Here is a 20,077-nt window from a genome sequence, read left to right on the forward strand (position 1 = left end):
GCTAGAACACCATTTTTCGTAAACGCATTCACGTGGACGCTTAGAGAAAAAGATTTGTTCTGATGACTGTACGTCCATAACTAACGATTGGTTAATGATTAAACTTGTCACTGTGGTCATTGATGCATGTGCACGCTCAAGTAATTAGCGGTGAGAGCAGATCAAACGAAGTGGTGCGACAGCCAGAAGGGCACGACTCATTACACACCAAATACTGGCTAAGGTCACCTATCCGTCACTTCGCGATTAGATGGAAACACAACGCATGTTGTGTCTTTCCTGTTCGCCAGCTAGTATTTGCAGTGTGAGGGCGTTAACGGCGAACGCGGAGTTTCCCTCAGGTGAAGCTGGCACGTTGCGCCATTCACTGTAGAACAATTTTCGATATGAATAGATGCTATGAACCACGGCGACGCTTTGGGTATGGTCGCCACCTGGCCATGTGATAAGACGTAGACAAAATTGCAATCCTCCTGCTCGGAATTCACCGCATAAGACATACCCATTAAAACGACGTTTTGAAGGCAGTAATAGTGGATATAATGTGGTCATGTTCATGACGCATTACTGCGCTTTACCAAAAGTACTACGAGGAAGCAGTGGTAGATATAAAAACTGTGTTCTCAAATGCTATAAGGCATGTCACCGTGGCGCAGTAAGTAGCGTGTCCCGCAGAAGGTGTCGCCAGCCGAGAGGTCAAGGTTTCGACTTTCCTTAATGCAACTTTTTTTCTTATCGTGTTTTTTTAGATGTCCATTTTGTGACGGAAATACGTCACTGAAATTTTGATAGACCACGACATAAAGCACTTTCCTGTTAATAAACGAGAAATTAGAACTACTGAACGCTCCCTCAATGCCCCCCAGCGTCGCCGAACGTCCATGAGCACACAATTTGATTAGTGGCATGCCTCACCACACAGTGTTTTAGCCATGTGAAAATTTACTTTTGAAACGTACTATGGCAGGTGAGCTGGGGGTAGCTTCTGCCAATGCACTTTCGAACATACATTTTCAGTAATTATTTCAGACTTGGAAGAGTTTCAGCATCTAAAACTCCAGATCGCATATATTTTCTTTATAAGGCTTGTGGGGCTCATGTGGATGCCAACAAACTTTGAAGCGTGTTGAAAAAATTGGAAGGATTGTTATCCTTATCCCTAACGTGCGTTGGCATATCTGATATATTACAGTGTTCTCGCAACAACTTGCCATCCTTCTATTTTTATAGCTCGTGTAGAGGAAGTAGCAGTTATAACAATAAACTTTCCGTACCACATGACTATTAATATAAGTGCGTTCGACCGTACGTGTCACAATTTGTCTAATATCATAAGAAGTGGAGCGCGCGGTAGTTAGAAGAAGCGTCACTCCCATGGAGCATTATTAGTAGTCTCTTGGTGTTATGTCAAAAATATGAAAGATTAATTCGTTCACTCTAAAGAGGCATACATTTTTAAAAACCATATCAATCAACAACAAAACACTCGTGACCTTTATAGAAAAGAAGTGCAACTATCAGCATTTTTTTCTTGTGATAGCACTTGAAAACTTCTTCGGCAAAGCCAAGTGTGACGTCAATGCGGTTGCATAAAAACACTGGCTTATTGGAACTGCTAATCGCCGAGAACACCAGTTGAAGCCGTCGTGCTCTAATATGCTTTCACTCAAGATTACCGCCTTGAGCTTTCTTGCCGTCGTCTTGATGCTCGCTCATCAGTGAGTATACCGCCGTAAAAAGATACTAGTGATGTAGTCAGGAGTCCTTGAAATGATAAGGCATTTCTACACCTGCTTAACGAGAAGTGTCCATTTGTTTGTTGCATCAGTCACCACTGCCAACAATTCATTGAAATAACTTTTCACTACGCTGGTTGGGTTGAACCCACAGCTCCACGCTTTCCAGGCTGATCTTCCTGTTTTAACCCCAACACTACGCTGCTATCTATGCTTCCGTTATTTGAACGTATCAGTCTTACTCGAATGCATTGCACCAGTAGTTCAAAACAAATGTAGCAAGATAATATTCTCTCTGAAAGTTCCATTTAGGTTCGTTGAGGTGGAATGAAAGCGCTTTTTGAAAAGACAAGGTGCGATAGCGATGGGACTATACACATCTGTAAAACTCAAGTTTTGCGAGGTTGCGTGCGAATGCCACGCTTTAGTGTGTGCTGGCAGCATTCGCCTCGAGCGGCGCTCATAGCACACCCACGAGTGCCGGAAAGATGAAAAGTTATGAGATAGTGAGTCAGTGAAGTAAAACACCGTGCTTAGGCATCACCTACACACCTTCCATAAAACATTCCGCGCGGATTTTTTCCTCATGTTTGAAATCTTAAGGTTTTGCAAGTCTCCATTGCTGCAGGTGTGTTTTATGAGTATGAAGCCGAGCAGTGATTCAAAGGTTCCGTGAAGGAACTGGTCGGAACTATATTAACCCTAATGACTCATCAAGCAACACGCTGCGCCATAGCGGTATGAACACGACCTACTTATGCAAAACATAAGCAGTTTACGCTCCACCACTCTGTCCATTGCGTGATATAAGCTTGACACCATGTAAATGGCTACCGGTTTGTTCAGTGCGACATCATTCAGTTTTGCATTGACTATGCGAATGGTGGAGCAAACCATAAAAAAAGAAGTCTTAGTGTTTTTTTTTTCAACTTGGTCACCTCTAACGAGGCTCTTATTGCGTTAGCTAATATAATGTCTCTCCTCGTGTGCTCCGATTTGGGTTCACGTTAAAGAACCCCAGATGCTCGAAATTTCCAGAGCCCCATACTATGGCGTTTCTCATAATAATATGGTGGTTTTGGGACGTTGAACCCCACATATCAATGAATATATTGACTTTTTCGACGGGTTGTTGCAGTCACCGTAATGTTCCGCAACAAGTTCAAATCAATAACACTGTGCCGCGCACCGTATAATCTTCCCACGAGTAAAAACGTGAGAGCGGTGCTGACGAACACCAATGAAGCATAGATAATCTGGGCTCGCCATTTTTCTTGCTCAGAAGGCTCATGCTATAAAATCATATCGCGTGTGGGGCTGGCCGTCACCTGCTCTTAAACCACGAAGCAAACGTCCCACTAGTCTACCTTTCAAACACCATGACTAACCTTCACGGCGAAGTATAGTGGTACTACCACCTAATGCTTCTGTTACAGACAGTCACGACGTGCCCTCTTAGTTTTCGAAGAGTTCCCCCCTTCTTGCCCGATAGTGCTCTGGTTCATTATTATATCAGTGTCTCTTACCTTAGCAGACTGCGATTTTTTCGCGGCAGATGTATAAGTAATGGGAGCTCACTCAGACGGAGCGGAGCTTTTTTAAATGCGAATCATTTCTTGGCGAACTTCAGCGACTTTGAGCGTATCTATCTATCTATCTATCTATCTATCTATCTATCTATCTATCTATCTATCTATCTATCTATCTATCTATCTATCTATCTATCTATCTATCTATCTATCTATCTATCTATCTATCTATCTATCTATCTATCTATCTATCTATCTATCTATCTATCTATCTATCTTTCTAGCCGTTTATGGCTTTTAGCTCTTCTGGCCGTTTGGATAATGATACGATACCAAATTTCGTATGACATAACATGACTGTATGACGAATATAACTGACTAGTTGTAACCTGAAAATCAAGATATGTATGTCAATATTGTTATAATTAACCTTTCGTGATCTTGCTGCTCTTGCGGTGGCTTCTTTCACATGACATGTTACGATACTGGTATAGTATGACATGACTGCTTTGCGAACACAAGTCACAGACCCTCACATGAAACTCATGACATGCTTGTCATGTAACAACATGACTTCATGCCACCCTCATGATGTGCTCGCGGCCGTTTTGCAAGCTTTGCATATACCGAATTTGGTACTACAGGACGTGAATGGATGACGAAGGTATGCGACTGGTGCAAACATAATAATCATGAGATGCGTGTCATGCGAAAACATGACTAGATGCTACGCTCATGATGCGCTCGCGGCCGTTTCTCTAGCTTCACATGTAACAAACTCGGTATTATGAGATGCGAATAAACGACATAGGTCAATGGCACGTCCAAACATGATCACTACATGCGTGTCAAATAACAACAGTACTACGTCCCACACTCATGATGCGCTGGCGGCCGTTTCACTACCTTCACATATGCCAAAATTTGGTATTACGTCGCGTGACTGGATGACGAAGGTAGGTGAATAGTGATTAGTGTCATGTAAGGACATTATACACGCCCCACTCAAAGCGCGAATACTCTTCGACGTAACCCGAGATGCGAGCGCGCCGGCGTTAATCTCATCGCGTCACGCCGGCAATGCCACGCCATACGCCAATACCCTCCTAGTAGAGATCAGTGGATCTGCCCCCTGGCCTCCATTGTGAATCTGCCTGCCTTGTACTCGCAGGCCCGCACTGCGTTGCTTTGACACATGCGGGTTTGAGTGCACATAGTGTGCCTCCGTCACTAACAGAGGCAGACGCGATGCTGTCTAAGTAACGTCGTCGGTGCGAAACGCAGCATGTCGCATTTCGCGCCAGTCGCGTCTTGCTTCAGACTTGTGAGTGCTCGCGTATCGCTAGCGTGGCGTCGCTGCGCCCAGCCTGTGCGTTCGTCGACGTTGCGTCGGAGTATATTGGGTCCTTCATGACGTGCTCACCACCGTTTCGCTAGCTTCTGATGTACCGAATTCGGTATTACCGGAAGAGAATAGACGCCGAAGGTAAATGAGATTTCCAATAGAGTTGACAGGCGGGTTAGTTGGTAAAAATTCATAATGGAATAATTCGAAGCGCAAACCAACGGGACACAAGAGAAGAGACAAACAAGCGCAGACTGAAACTCAGTTTATTCAGAGAAAAAAGTATATACTAGAAAGATCCGAAAGGAAAAAAACTGGGGAGAAGGTTCCACCATGACCAGGTCTAGAAACGAGATTTCACAATCTAACAAGGATATAGACGGTGAACTAACACAACTATCAATATTCTTTTTAATAAAAAAAGGCTTCCGCAATCTCTCTAGTTTTCCTGTCATGATGGCTGTATAAGACATATAAGCGCGAAAAATGAGGTACGCAGCCACACTTTTTGCAATGGGCGGAAAAATGTAAACCCGGGGCTCGTTTCAGCGCATTGTAGTTTTCTCGCAGGCGAATATTCAAGCAGCGCCCAGTCTGCCCAATGTATAACCTTCCGCAAGACAGTGGAATACAATAAACGACATTAGATCGACAATTGGTGAAGGAATTGACACGCTTGACACCACAACCTTTCTTCACAAGACCTGCCTTCATTCTCCTTTGTAATTCAATTCTGGAACACATTTGCAACAGTTTTCCACTTGCGCAAAACACAACGTCAAGGTTGAACGTTTTTGCACATTTTTTTTATTTTATGCGAAAACTTGTGCACATATGGGACTACCGCAAAGTTGCGGTAGTTCGATATGTGCCTTCTTTAAGGGGCATTCCTTCCTTTTCTTCATGCGCAGTACCTTCTGAGCGGCGAAAATGAGGACATAGGACGGAAAGCCTGCCTCTCGCAACCTAATTATTTGATTATGCCCCTTAAAGGATGCTTAAAGGACGTGAATAGAGGACGAAGGTAAACGGCACATCCAAACATGATAATCATGACACGGAAGTCATGTACGGCAATATTTACCTCCACCTCGTAACATTGTGCTGATTTTAAAGTGGCATATCAACATTTCTCATTCGTGTTTCGCGTATCATCGATTCCCACTGTACGTAGAATCAGCCAATTTTTTGCAGTGTTTATATATCGCTAGTTTTTCCCTTCATTGCGAACACGGCAGTAATGTCAAGCATTCAAAAAAGCCTGTAAAAACCCCATACTGATTTTCTCAACAGTTATGCGGTTCACCTACTCCACACTACGTCACTGAATATGAGACACCAAACCAGAATACTTCAAAGCTTACAAAAAGGTGCCATCGAATAAGTCATTCAAACACATCTATACGACCTGTCACGAACTTTCTAGGTTCGTACATGTAGTTGCTCTCACCTTTAGAACAATGTTTAAATAGTATAACGCCATCTCCATGGTCGGCCCAGTGTTCATGCAACACGTGATCTGTCTTTTGTTGGTTGCCTAAAAAGCGTTTGCCCACACAATTCCTCACAGTACAAATCTAACGCCACGTTTGAAATGCGAATGCATTTCTTAGTCGGCTATGACAGGCATCCGGCGTCCTCCGCGGTGGTGTCTGCACGTTGGCAGGTGTTATCTCTCCGCTCTCACTCCCTCTCCCATAGAAACGGGTGCGGGTGCTCGCGCTTATCCTCACTCTTTAGCTACCGGAACAGGTGGTGCGAGAGAATGCAGGAGAAAGTAGCTGCAGTGCTTCCCCGTTCCTTCCCTCACTGTCCACTCTTTTGCCTGTTGCTTCACTCCCCCTTAGGCTCCTCCTCACTCTTGTCCATTCGTTGGCTGGGTGCCTCTCAAGGTGACATCAGAAGTGCGTGAAGGCGAATATCTGACAGCAACGGTTCCCTCTCTCGGTACAAGAAATGCATTCACATTCGCAGGGGAGGGGGAGAGGAAATGTTTTTACTCAGCCTGCCAATTCCACCAATGACCTCTGACGCTTGCAATTTGCCTGTAAAATGTTTGTTTACGGGCCACTGAAAGAAAACAAGCGATAAAGGAAGATTTGGACAACAAGCAGCTTGCCGCGAAATGTGGCCAACATGTATAACACAAATACTGAGACAAGGGCAATAGAAGTTATATACTCAGAATATTTCTTCAGGAGAACGTCGGTGTTGAATGAAGCAAGTTGCAACTCGTTCAATTACCGGAATGACTAAATAGTTGCTTCCTTTAAATGCCCAAAAGTGAGTCTCCAAAGTGGCATATAGGTCACAACTATAATCTATAATGCTTTCTCAGTTTCTCTTGAAGTCTCATTTAACTCCATTGAACATAACATGTTGAACAGTTGTACACAGAGAGGACAAGCTTTTTATTAGAGTCTAGTGCAGACACTGAAATTTTGTCATCGTATTACGATTTCTTACTGATATAGTCAGAACAGAATAAATTTTATAGAAGTTGGAGGGCATAAACTTACATTTCTCTCAAAAATATTTCACAGATAATCCGTGTAACACAATAGGTTTTCATTTTATATTTTCTTCCATAAGGGCACTTTCAATTACCTCGTTTAAAGCAAACTTCCATTTTTCGAAAATACCATTGCATGAGAATTTTCACAGATCTCTTGGCCATCCAAAGAACATCTTTGACAAAATATCTTAGAAAAATTCTGTTGATCAAAATTGAAGTGCTTGTTAGTGAAATGTTAAAGAAAGAATATTCCCATGCATCAGTTGGAACTTTCGTCAACCTAGGAATGTTGGCAGTGTATTTTTGTGAATCTGTCTGCACCGTAGAAACAACCTGGACGCTCTGTGACAAAAGTATTGTTGATTTTCTTTCAGAAGAAATGTCTCCGGTGCGAATTTGAACTACGGGATACCAACTGCCTGCGACCCTAACACGGTAATCAATAACGCAAGTGCTGCAGCCACAGTGCCAGTCTTGCGAGGTAGCTTGACGGTTATCATGCACAGGCTCACTGCAGTCTCTTGATATGGGCAAGCAAAGCAGCAGGCAACATTATTAAAAAGTACTGACTGCAAAAAAAACGCGATTGGCACCCAAAACAAAAGGTTGTTGTATTGTTGGCTCGCTGCGCTAATATTTATTATTTTCCTGTGGTTGGACACAACTTAAACTTTGAAGGCCGAACACTGCAATTACGGCAGTATAGCAGAAATTCAACAAAAAAATGATCAACTTTACAATTAGTGAAGAGAGCGCGCAGGGTCAAATAGAATATTTGCTGTCCTCGCAGCTGAGAGGGCATTGTAGCTTCGCAGTTAAAATATAGGGTTTTCATAATTATTTCGATGTAAAGAAAAACAACCATATTTAAAAGTGAATGCGAAACAGACGCTCCAATGAGTGCATCTAGCTGACAAACAGAATGACGTCACTATTTAGGACGGCGAAAGCAGGGAAGATAGTTATTGTGGATTTATTAACGTAAGTGTGCCATATGGGCTTTCACAGATAACGAAAACTGGGTGACTAGAGGGCGAAGTCGATTTATGGTTGGAGCAACAGCACTCTCTCAATCTGCACGCCCTACAGGAGTATGGCAGTTACGATCTGCCGCGGTTCAGTTTTAATTTGACTGGCGAAGTTTGTCGGACTTTATCACGCAAAAAAAGAGGGTGACCCTAATTCTAGGTTTGGCGGTCGCGTGCTAAGGAGGCGTTCATAAATGCCAGTGACTGCTTTTATGAAAGCGGCAACAGACTATTTGCTAACAGACTCAAAGCGGTAACAGACCTGCCAATGTATTGTTTGACTTGGCTGCCTCTGTCCACTAACAAGAAAGATCATTAACAAATTTTTTTCAATCACGTTGTAAGTTATGCCTCTGCAAATTTTAAAATGCCTACTTCCACACATATTATAATTAAGGAGGCAGTGTGAAAATATCTCATTTTACTTATTTAACAGTCTCTCTAGCGGATGTCAACTACTACGCAAACAAAGTTGGCACAATAAGGTGCTTTTATATATTCACGATTTGCACAGTTTACCAATATTCTCTAGAAATAAGACAAAAGCGATTCCCGTTTCGTAGCAACCATGCCTCTCTGATACCAATATACTAGAAATATGCAACTGCATACCCTAGCCATCAGCAACAACACTCGAACATTTGTAGAAATTTTGTAGAAAACGCTAAAGGGACAAATACTGCGTTTTACTTGAGCTGTGCTCTTAAATAAGTAGTTTTAGAGAAAAATAACGATTAAAATGCAGTCCACTTGGCAATAAGGAATCAGCTTACTCGTGAAGATGCAGAAAACACCATCCAGAATATATTAAAGCTGTGTATGTATGCTGAAATTCGTGTTGTATTCTCAACTGTGCATTGTATATTCGGTAGCAAGAATATGTTTAAATATAGTTAATTTGTGCTCATTCCACTGTTTTTCATTTAGGCTTCATTTTGTGTTTCTGCATAATTTATGTTGTCCATCGCAATGCCTCGAATAAGAAACTCTTTACACATAATTTAGTTTGTGTATACGGCATTTCCGTTTGCACCTAATTTTTCACTCGTGCGGCGCATAATTTTTCACAGTTTATGTTCATTCGTGTGCCAACCACGCGTTCTTGTTGCTTTTCATGTATCAGGCGGCCCAGATTCTTCTCAAGTGACAAATATAACTTTTCTTCTAAGGCAGCTCCTCATGATTGAGATGAAATAAACTTTAGTGTAACTGACTAACGTCATCGTGTGACACCATTGTGAGATCACATAAGAGGACGTTACTTGATGATGTGATGATATGGTTAGACCGGACGATCAAAGGCGTGTAAATTTCGCAGGCAGCGTGAAACCATGTGAGAAGCAGAAAAATATTCATACAAGGGGGGGGGGGGGACTTCAGGCGCAAGAATAAATACGCCGTAGAAAAAGCGGATGGCTCGCAGTTATCCACAAGTTTTTGACACTGGAATTGCATGTCGCACTCCCAGTAAACTACGAATTGAATTCGTTGTGCTTTATTTTTGGCAATATTACATGTTTAGGACAACGCCTTATAGGCTGAGTGCTGAGGTAAGTTGTGAGTGCGCACCCAAGGCTATTGGATTGATAGGCTAATATTTTTGAAGTGGCAGCTTACTTTCCTCTATTTCACGAAGACTTCGATCGACAATAGTCGTCCAACTTGATGAGGCACACAACTTTATAATGTTTAAAAGAGAAAGTGTACCGCCTTTTTTCTGACCCCATGCAGCAATAAATATGGCGATGGGTAAATAACAAATGATTCACCTAAATAAGAAAGTAATACGTTTGTAGAATGGTAATTTTGGAAAAAAGCCTCTTTTGTAGACTTCGTAGAAACGGCTTTTCTGCTATTTCGGTGACGACCTCTTTTGAGTTGCGCTGTAACTACGCCCCAAGCCACATACACACAATAGAAAAAAAACTGCTTCGCCGTTTGAAATCGAATAAGCGATGGTGCCTCGGCATGGCGCGCACTCAGTTACAGCTTCCGACGTATTAGAGATGATACGCAAGGGTTCACCAATAAGTCAGATTCAATTACCGCAGTGTGTTTAAAAAGGACGTTTGAGGAACAATGTTACGCCAGTTGCGGCAAGTTGAGAATTACTTCAATCCAAAGCTGAGTGTTAGGACTAGCAATGAATTGAAGTACCGAGATTTCACCACAGCGAGCATTTTTGTCCTAAGAAACGGGCACGCATTTTCGTCGTGTTCATAAACTACGCTTACACTATCTTACACGAGCTTAGACGATAGCGTGGTTCAAGAGGACTTGTGGGCAATACTGGACACACTAGGTGTGGAAGATGGAGTCACTAATCTTTTAAAGGATGTCAATAAAGGTAACAAGGTAGTTATAAAGTGGGAAAGACAGGTATCCAAGCCCACAGAGGTAAAACGGGGGCTTAGGCAGGAGTGTCCTTTGTCACCCTTCTTATTCATGATGTACCTACAAGGATTAGAGGCCGAATTAGAGGGAAGTAGACTTGGCTTCAACCTCTCTTCCGTCAAACAAGCAAAACTCCTTGAACAGGCACTACCAGCAATGATTTCCGCAGATGATATAGTGCTAAAGACCGAAAAGGAAGATTTGCAGAGATTGATGAACATGTGCGGTAATGAAGGAGATAGGTTAGATTTTACATTCAGTAAGGAAAAATCAGCAGTCATGCTTCTGAATAATAATGAAGGTACTGAGCTAAGAATACAGGTGGTCACGCTAGAGATAACCCATAACTACGAATATCTAAGTGTATCGATAAACAACGGGACCGAGTACCTTAGTGAACACGAAATATACGTGATGACTAAAGGTAACAGAGATGCCGCAGTGATGAAAATTAGGGCATTGTGAAATTACAATAGGTATTATGTTGTGAGAGGAATAAGGAAAAGGGTGATGGTTCCCGGTCTGACGTTCGGCAATGCGGTATGGTGCATGAGAACAGAAGTTCGAACAAGATTAGAAATTAAGCAAACGTGGAATAGGTACGCTTGCCTCAGGTGCTCACAGGAATACACCAAATCAGGGAGTACAAGGTGATATGGGATGGACATCAGTTGAGGTTGGGGAAGCTAGCAGCAAGATAAAATTTGAGAAGCAATTAAAAGAAATAGGGGAGGAGCATTAGGCTGGGAAGTTTTTCAGCTACTTGTACTTGAAGAATATCAATACAAAATTGAGGAAGCGAACCAGAAAATTGACTGGTGAATACTTGGAAAACAGCAGGGGGCCAAACCAAAAAGAAGTATTGGTTAAAAAGAAGGTGAAGGAAGGTGAGACCGATATGTGTAGAATTGACATAATTAAGAAGTCCGCACTAGAGATCTATCGAACTTTTAAACAGAAAATTGCTAAAGAGAGGATTCATTATAATATTCGGGGTAGTGCTCTGCTGTTTGAGGCCAGGACGGGAGTATTGCGAACCAAGACATATCGGGCCAAATACGAAGGGATAGACACGGTACACCGTTCGTGTGGAGAGGAAGAGAAAACTGCCGAACACTTGATAATGTTCTGTAAAGGGCTTTACTCCATAGTTCAGGATGATGGCGCACAGTTGTTCAAATAATAGACTTTAAACTAATAGAGTTAACTGGAAGGAGGTTATCTCTTTGGTGGCTAAAGTCAAGGCACGAGTGAAAATAAACCCTTCACTGCAAAACACGGGCGCTCAACCTCACCGTTTAAAGAAAAAAAATAAATCTAGTTTTTGGTTCGCTAAGTGTTACGTCTTGTTGGCGTTAGCCACCGCCCAATCTAGGGGGTACAGCCATATCAATCCATCCATCCATTCACCCGGGTGCCGCTGGCGTGGTTATAGGGTGTTTTACGTCTCTGGCATGTGGAGAAAGTCAAAACGGACTGTCGAATAAAACGGTACATACCACGCCAGAAATATTGGAGCCGGATGCTAGAATAAGCATTTAGGAAGCCTGCTGGCCACATTGGGGGTTGTCTTGAAACGGGGGACAAATTTAGGATTGCAGATGACGTGGAATGACGAGTAGCCACTGATGTCTACCGGGTGTGTAGTTGCGTCGGTACAGCACGTCTTGGCGAGTAGGGAAGCACTCGACTAACCGACACTACGTGCGAGTAGGTGACGAAGTGGACCAACCAGCCACAATGCCCAGAAGAGAAGCAAACCACGCGCCGTTGCGTTGCTCGTATGGCATGTCGGCGATGGAGATAGCAGTATTATCACAGATCAAACCTTCGAAGCAGAAAGGTATGAGGTAAGGGCGAAAGGGAGACGGCGTTTGCGTCCAAATGTTCGCTGCCGAAGCTATAGACCACGCGAATATCATATTTTTGAAGACGTAACACCCATCGGGCGAGGAGGTCACTTGAATCTTTTAGTGAAGACAACCAGCCGAGGGCGTGGTGGTAAGTCACGATGTCAAAAGAGCAGCCGTACACCTATAGTTGAAATTTCTGTATCGCTCAAATATTAGTGAGGTATTCGTTTTCAGTGACAGAATGGTTGCTTCGGTGATGCGTCCAAATAGCGGAGAGAAAATCGTAGCTCTTTTCCTGAGTTTTCAGTTCGCAAATACACCTAATATTTAGCTCAATCGTTGTTTAGGACGCTGTAGTTGCACCTGGTTGCGCAGCAAACTGCGCAAAAGAGCTGGGCTCTGCACTACTCAAAACAGCGTCGACAGGTGGTGCTGCGCGTTCGCAAAACTCTAGAGTCGGACGTCTATAGTGATGTGCTCTAGACGTTATTGAGGTGACTTCTTATTTCCCGTTGTAACATTCAATTGCAGCCTGGACATGAACGCATGATTATCGCTGTTGTCTGTGACAACTTAAGTGATCTGCACGCAAACAAGTGCATGACGTTCAAATTCCCACAACCAGTAAAGAAAGAGCGAAAAGATAGCAGTGCGCAATGCCCTGAAAAAAAAGAGAAAAAAAGAAAGAAAAGTAGTACGTTACGCTCGCATAGGCCAAGAAATGCTCGGTCCCGCTTCTATAATATGGCATGTGCTTGAAAAACACTGAATATTTGCAGTACTTCGAAAATATGTAGCATACCCAGAATAATGCATGTTTGATAGGCCGTTCTTGTCAATCATTTGAATATTATTAGCAGATTTGATTTGACTGTGGTCAGATAAGCAGTTTCTAATTCACCGGTTCGTTTTTCTTTTCAGATATGTACTAATTCAGGCGATCCCGTAAAGGAATGCGGGCCAAACTGCCGCTGTGTTTACGGCCAAATGCCTGGTGCCGCCGGTACAAATTTGATGCACTGCTCAGCGAAATAAATTTGTGTGTGACATAAAAGTTTTGCAAAGGCTCTCATGCAGCACACTGAAACAAGTGGCGTGTTTGTGCGATTGCTTCTCGTAGCTTTTGGGTTTTTTGCTTGTACCTCTTAGATGTTAATCTTATCACGTCTACAATGCATAATAAGAGCGATAGCCGCACAAAAACAAAACAAAAATGTGGTGGAGATCGCCCGCTCTGTTGCTATCGATGTTGCGTGTGTATGGCTGTATATCTGATGGTGCTCGTCCACAATGCGCAATCATAAATGTCAAAGTGGCACACGCAGTTCTTGGATGGGTGACGTAGTTAATCCAGATTCATATACGGAAGATTTATTTTTCTTGAACTACACAAACAAAGCTACAGAAGCTAAGTATATTGCAAGACCTGACAAAAAGCGTCTGTACTGATTTTACAAAAATCGTTAACAACTATATAGTAAGTATTTCATAGCATGGAAAACTTAGTTCAAATCAGGATGAAAAGACAAACAAAATTTCTATAAGAATACAATTCACAATACCAAATGACCTAGCTAGAAAATGTTCTCCTGCACAAAAGTTAACAAACAGCTTGCACACGAGAGCACACCAACCAAGTGCTTTTCTTTTTTATTTAAATAAACGTATACAAATAATAAAAACAAAAAGAAACAAAAACAGAAGTGCGTCTAAACAAATGCATGATAGTTCCTTACACAAAAGCGAAATTGCATACTTAAAGACAATATGGTATTTAAAATGTAGCTTATTCGAGTCACCTGAAAGTGAGTGCATTACTTAATAATATTCTTTTCAGTTATTTCTCACAGAGGTGTTGACAAACATTGAAATATGAATCCCTAGGGAATGGATAAAAAGAGATCGTTTGATATTTCGATTGCTTACAACAATTAGTCTGTGTTATTGGCATGTGTCGTTTGTATGCTCTAAAGTAGTACATTGATTCCTCATTGCTTCTATTATTATGTGATTTTCATAATACAAATGCTGATGTAACCTAATATAAAATATTTAGTCAACCCTCAACATATCATGCTTTATAGATAGCGGTGGTGTTGTTATATGTCGTGGGTTGTCCCTATAATGCCTTTACAGCGTCGTAGACGTGTTTGTAATTTTACTAATGTATTATAGCGACCTTTTGTTGCCATCCTCCAGGTTAAATCTCTATACCGTAGGTTCGAGTAAATCTGAGCATATTGCATTGTATTCATTGGGCTCACAAAGATAAAAGTGGATGCTTTATAAAAACTTTCAACACATTTGGCCAGTTCCACTGATCTGTGCATTTGAAAATTTTAAAAAATTCAAACTAAAATATTGACGCGCGTATGTGCCAGTGTTGAGGACAACGAAGGAGCGCGAGTGTCTTTGGCCGAGGGTAAAAGACGAAGAAGTCGTTGCAGTCTGTTTTCATGCGATCGATAAATCGTATTCGTTTGAGGCGATTTGTGTGCTCGTCGATCTCGCGTCGTCACACTGGTGGAAGTGCTGGGTACGTCTTCATGCTTGGCACCCCTTCGCGGACCCGACATTCAAGCCCGGAATCACTACCACCCGTCGACACACCAGTCCACCGTTCCAGCCACCGTCTGCGAGGCCTAGCTCCCGAGCTCAATCCCTTTCCAGAAACTGCCAGCAATCGCTTGCCTCCTTCAACCACCATGGCCACTGCAGCTACATCGCACATGACACTTCAGAATCCCATGATTCCTGACTGCTTTCATGGTGAGGCCTATGAAGATGCACAAGACTGGCTGGACCAGTTCGAACGCTGCGCGAAGTACAACCAGTGGGCCACCCCAGATGGCAAGCTCGCGAATGTGTACTTCTACCTGAAAGACAACGCCCAGACGTGCTACATTGACAGGGAAAGAAGCATGGCTACGTGGGATGACTTCCGCAACCAGCTGATTGACACCTTTAGTAGTCTTGACAGAAAGGAGAATGCGCAACGTCTCTTGGAAGCTCGAATTCAAGAACCGAACGAGAGCGTCGCTATGTTTGCCGAGGACATGACCCGTCTTTTCGGCAGGGCGGATCCCGAGATGACGGAAGACAGGAAGCTCCGGTATCTAATGCGAGGTGTGAAGGAGCAACTGTTTGCTGGGCTTGTGAGAAATCCGCCAACAACAGTAGCTGAGTTCACGAAAGAAGCCACAGCTATTGAACGGGCCCTACAGCAGCGGTACTGCCAGCAGAACCCGGTCAACGTTGGAGCGAGTAGCCCTATCACGACTGCGGCAAGCCTCTGCGACAACGACAGGCCTCTGCGGGAAGTCATTCGGGAGATTTTGAGAGAGGAGCTTCGGCAGCTTGGTTTAATTCCAGCAACTGAACCGACGCCGGCATTGTTTTTTGTCGCTGATGTTGTCCGGGATGAAGTCTGCCATGCTCTCTCTTCATCCGGCTATAATGGTGTGCGACGACATTTTACTTATGCTGATGCAGTCCGACGCCCCGTCGTCGCTCCTTCAGCACAGCAGGCCCCAATGACTGGACCACCACCAACCCTGCAAACACAGCCACTGTCAGCACCGACCACTTTCGCAACCTCACCGATTCCTCCGACAAGACGAATGCCGTATAACCAACATGCCCCACAACGTCGCCCCACAACGTGGCCCAATAGTGAGTCTCCACTTACCTACCAGCGTCGGAAAACCGATTTGTGGCGTACCGCTGACCGTCGACCGGTATGCTTTCATTGTGGCGAAGCTGGGCACGTCTACAGGGTTTGCCGTTATCGCGACGCTCAGTACTCGAGATTTCCTCGCTACCCTGATTACGTTGCGTACGACGATCAACGCATGTACAACTACGCCCATGTGAACACACCGCCGCAGAATCCAGTAATGCCCAGATCACGTTATCCATCTCCTGCGCGGCCCAGTTCACCTAATCGTCGCAGTTTTGCCGACGTCACCAGGGGCAGGTCCCCTAGCCCGCGACGGGGAAACTAGACGCAGCGACCTCGGGGGGTGGGGTTGCCAATATTCGAATTTCCGAACAGCTCCATTGCAGACAAGTGACAGCTCGAAGCCATCGATACCGAAGAAGACGACAGCAACGACTAATTCGACGAATGAGACAACTGCCGACGTAACCGACGTTATCAGCGCTGACCTCGTCGTTCACATTGACGGCCACCAAGTGACAGCACTTGTGGACACTGGCTCCCACTTTTCTATAATAAGCCTACAGCTAGCCGAAAGACTCAGGAAGGTGAAAATGCCATGGCAGGGACCCAATATAAGAACTGCAGGAGGTCAGTTGATGACACCGGTTGGAAAGTGCACGGCCCGACTCTTCATTGCTGGTTCCACCTTTGTCGCCACCCTCGTCATTCTCCACGAATGCTGTAAACAGCTCATATTGGGAATGGATTTCTTGCGCGAATACGGGGCTGTGATTGACATCCGTGACAGAAGCGTAACGTTCACTGTAAGATCGGAGACTGCTACAGATGAGGAACACCAGCCACCTCACTTCCGTATTGCCGATGACGACGTCATACTGCCGCCACGAAGTTGTTCTCTCGTATCCATGTACTGTGACAAATTACGAAATGGTACTGGCGTCGCTGAACACATCAGGGAGCTCGCATTCACTAGCGGCATTTCTGTTGCCAGGGCTGTCATCACTGTTATTGACGGATGCGCTGAACTGCTATTGACAAATTTCAGCAGAGAACGCCGACACATAGTTAAAGGCACGGCTATTGCCTATTTTGACGAACTCTCGCAAACAGAAGATTGTCATTTAGTGGAGGAAGCAGCAGCGTCTACTATCACTACACCGACACCTGTAGACGTTGGTCCAATGTTATCTCCTATTGAGCGAGACCGCCTTCTCACGCTGATCAACAAGTTCCACGGCTGCTTCTCATCCACATCAAGAGTTGGTCAAACGGCACTGACGAAACACCGCATCTTCACGGATTCCGATGCCAGACCCATCCGGCAAAATCCTTATCGAGTCGCCCCAAAGGAGCGTGAGGTAATTCAAAAACAGGTGAAAACGATGCTAGAAGATGGTGTTATTCGGCCGTCTAACAGTCCTTGGGCATCACCTGTAGTACTCGTCAAAAAGAAGGATGGTAGCTTGCGTTTCTGCGTCGACTACCGTAAGCTTAATCATATCACCAAGAAGGACGTCTTCCCTCTGCCGCGTATTGATGATTCATTGGATAGACTACGAAACGCACGCTACTTTTCGTCTATGGACTTAAAAAGCGGCTACTGGCAAATTGAAGTGGATGAGAGAGATCGTGAGAAGACCGCCTTTATTACTCCCGAAGGACTTTATGAATTTCAGGTTCTTCCTTTCGGTTTGTGTTCGGCGCCAGCAACATTCCAGCGTCTCATGGACACGGTTCTGTCGGGACTTAAGTGGCAAACCTGCTTGGTGTACCTCGATGACGTGATTGTCTTTTCGGCGACTTTCGAGGAAGACTTACGAAGGCTCGCAGCAGTTTTTGAAGCAATACGCTTGGCCGGTCTTACTCTAAAACCAGAAAAGTGCCACTTCGGCTTCCACGAACTTCGATTCCTCGTTCACGTCGTGAGCAGCCAAGGGATCCGACCCGACCCGGATAAAATTGCCGCCGTGGCAAACTTCCCGACACCATCAGACAAAAAATCAGTGCGATGTTTTTTAGGTCTCTGTGCCTACTACCGGCGGTTTATTGCTAATTTTTCGCGCATCGCATGGCCAATGACACAGCTTACTCGGGAAGATACCCCCTTCAGATAGGGCGAAGATCAACAGCAGGCATTTCACGAGCTTCGTCAGCGAATGCAAACACCCCCCGTGCTGGCCCATTTCGATGAAGACGCACCGACAATACTTCATACAGACGCTAGTAATGTGGGTCTTGGAGCAGTGCTCGTACAGTCGAAGGACAACAATGAAAACGTGATCGCCTATGCCAGCAGGACGCTGTCCTGAGCTGAAGCTAATTACACTACGACGGAAAAAGAATGTCTTGCAATGGTATGGGCAGTCCTGAAGTTTCGTCCTTATTTGTACGGCCGCCCATTCACCGTTATCAGCGATCACCACTCTCTCTGTTGGTTAGTCAACTAGAAAGATCCGTCTGGGCGCCTTGCACGATGGAGTCTTCGGCTCCAAGAATTTGACTTCACTGTTGCCTACAAGTCGGGAAAACGACACACCGATGCCGACTGTCTTTCTCGGTCTCCTGTTGAGATGGCATCCCCGGACAACGACAATGACGACACGGCCTTTCTCGGAACTGTGGACACTGCCACCTTTTCTCAACAGCAGCGTGGTGATGCTGAGCTGCTACCACTTATAGATTACCTAGAAGGGCAAGCGAATAGCGTTCCGAAGTTATTTGCGAGAGGGCTGCCGTCGTACTGCTTGCGAAATGACGTTCTTTATAAGAGGAACTTTTCACCCACCGGCAGCAGCTACTTGCTCGTCGTTCCTTCTTCGCTTCGCCGTGAGGTACTGCAAGCCTGTCACGACGAACCTACCGCTGGTCACTTGGGTTACGCAAGAACATTGGCGAGGATAAGGCAGAACTATTACTGGCCAAGACTTGCCGAAGTTGTCAAAACTTACGTGCTGGCATGTCTAGATTGCCAGCGCCGCAAGCCACCATCCATCAAACCAGCTGGCCTGCTACAGCCTGTTCGAGTGCCGGCGACACCGTTTGCACAAATTGGCATGGATTTTCTGGGCCCCTTCCCAAAGTCTGCCACTGGAAACAGGTGGATAATCGTCGCCACGGATTACCTGACCCGATACGCGGAGACAGGCGCTCTGCCACGGGTAACGGCAGCTGAAGCGGCGCAATTTTTCATCGAAGCCATCGTCTTAAGACACGGTGCCCCCGCAATAGTAATCACCGACAGAGGTACTGCGTTCATGGCCGAGCTTTTGAACACCATTTTTCGACTAAGTGGTACAGCTCACAGGAAGACAACGGCGTATCATCCCCAGACCAACAGGCTCACCGAACGCCTCAACAAGACCCTGGCTGACATGATAAGCATGTACGTAGATGTAGAGCACAAGAACTGGGACATCATTTTGCCCTACGTCACGTTCGCCTACAACACAGCTCGTCAAGAGACCACTCGGAAGACACCCTTTAGTCTCCTCTACGGACGCGAGGTTACAACAACGTTAGACGCAATGCTCCCTCATAAAAATGATGGCAATGAGACAGACGCCCAAGAGTTTACCCAGCTAGCAGAAGAAGCCAGACAACTTGCCAGGTTGCGAATCACCAAACAGCAAGACGACGATGCCAAGTATTACAACCTCCGGCACAGACCCGTCATATACAACGTGGACGACAAAGTATGGGTCTGGACACCTGTTCGTCAGCGTGGGCTTTCCGAAAAGCTGTTGCGAAGATACTGCGGATTCTACAAGGTTCTGCGACGCATTAGTGACGTCAACTACGAGGTTGTTCCGCACGGCGTGCAGTGTTCAATGCGGCGCAGACATTCACCAGAAATTGTCCACGTGCTTCGGATGAAGCCTTACTTTCAGTGACTAACTGTGCAGTTTTGGTTTCGCCTTGCTTCTCAAACGTTTAACATCGGGACGATGTTTTTTTAAAGGGGGAATAATGACGCGCGTATGTGCCAGTGTTGAGGA

At 44.7% G+C, this 20,077-nt stretch overlaps 1 long non-coding RNA gene across 1 annotated transcript; it reads left to right on the forward strand.

Annotated features, from left to right (window-relative positions):
• The first annotated feature begins 1,562 nt into the window (after positions 1-1,562).
• Positions 1,563-13,454, forward strand: LOC142803954 (uncharacterized). Its single transcript, XR_012894389.1, has 3 exons — positions 1,563-1,718; positions 7,500-7,560; positions 13,322-13,454. It is a non-coding gene; the product is annotated as an uncharacterized LOC142803954 (long non-coding RNA).
• Positions 13,455-20,077: the final 6,623 nt, after the last annotated feature.

This window comes from Rhipicephalus microplus, chromosome 3 (genome assembly GCF_043290135.1).
Source record: "Rhipicephalus microplus isolate Deutch F79 chromosome 3, USDA_Rmic, whole genome shotgun sequence".
Classification (NCBI taxonomy): Eukaryota; Metazoa; Arthropoda; class Arachnida; order Ixodida; family Ixodidae; genus Rhipicephalus; species Rhipicephalus microplus.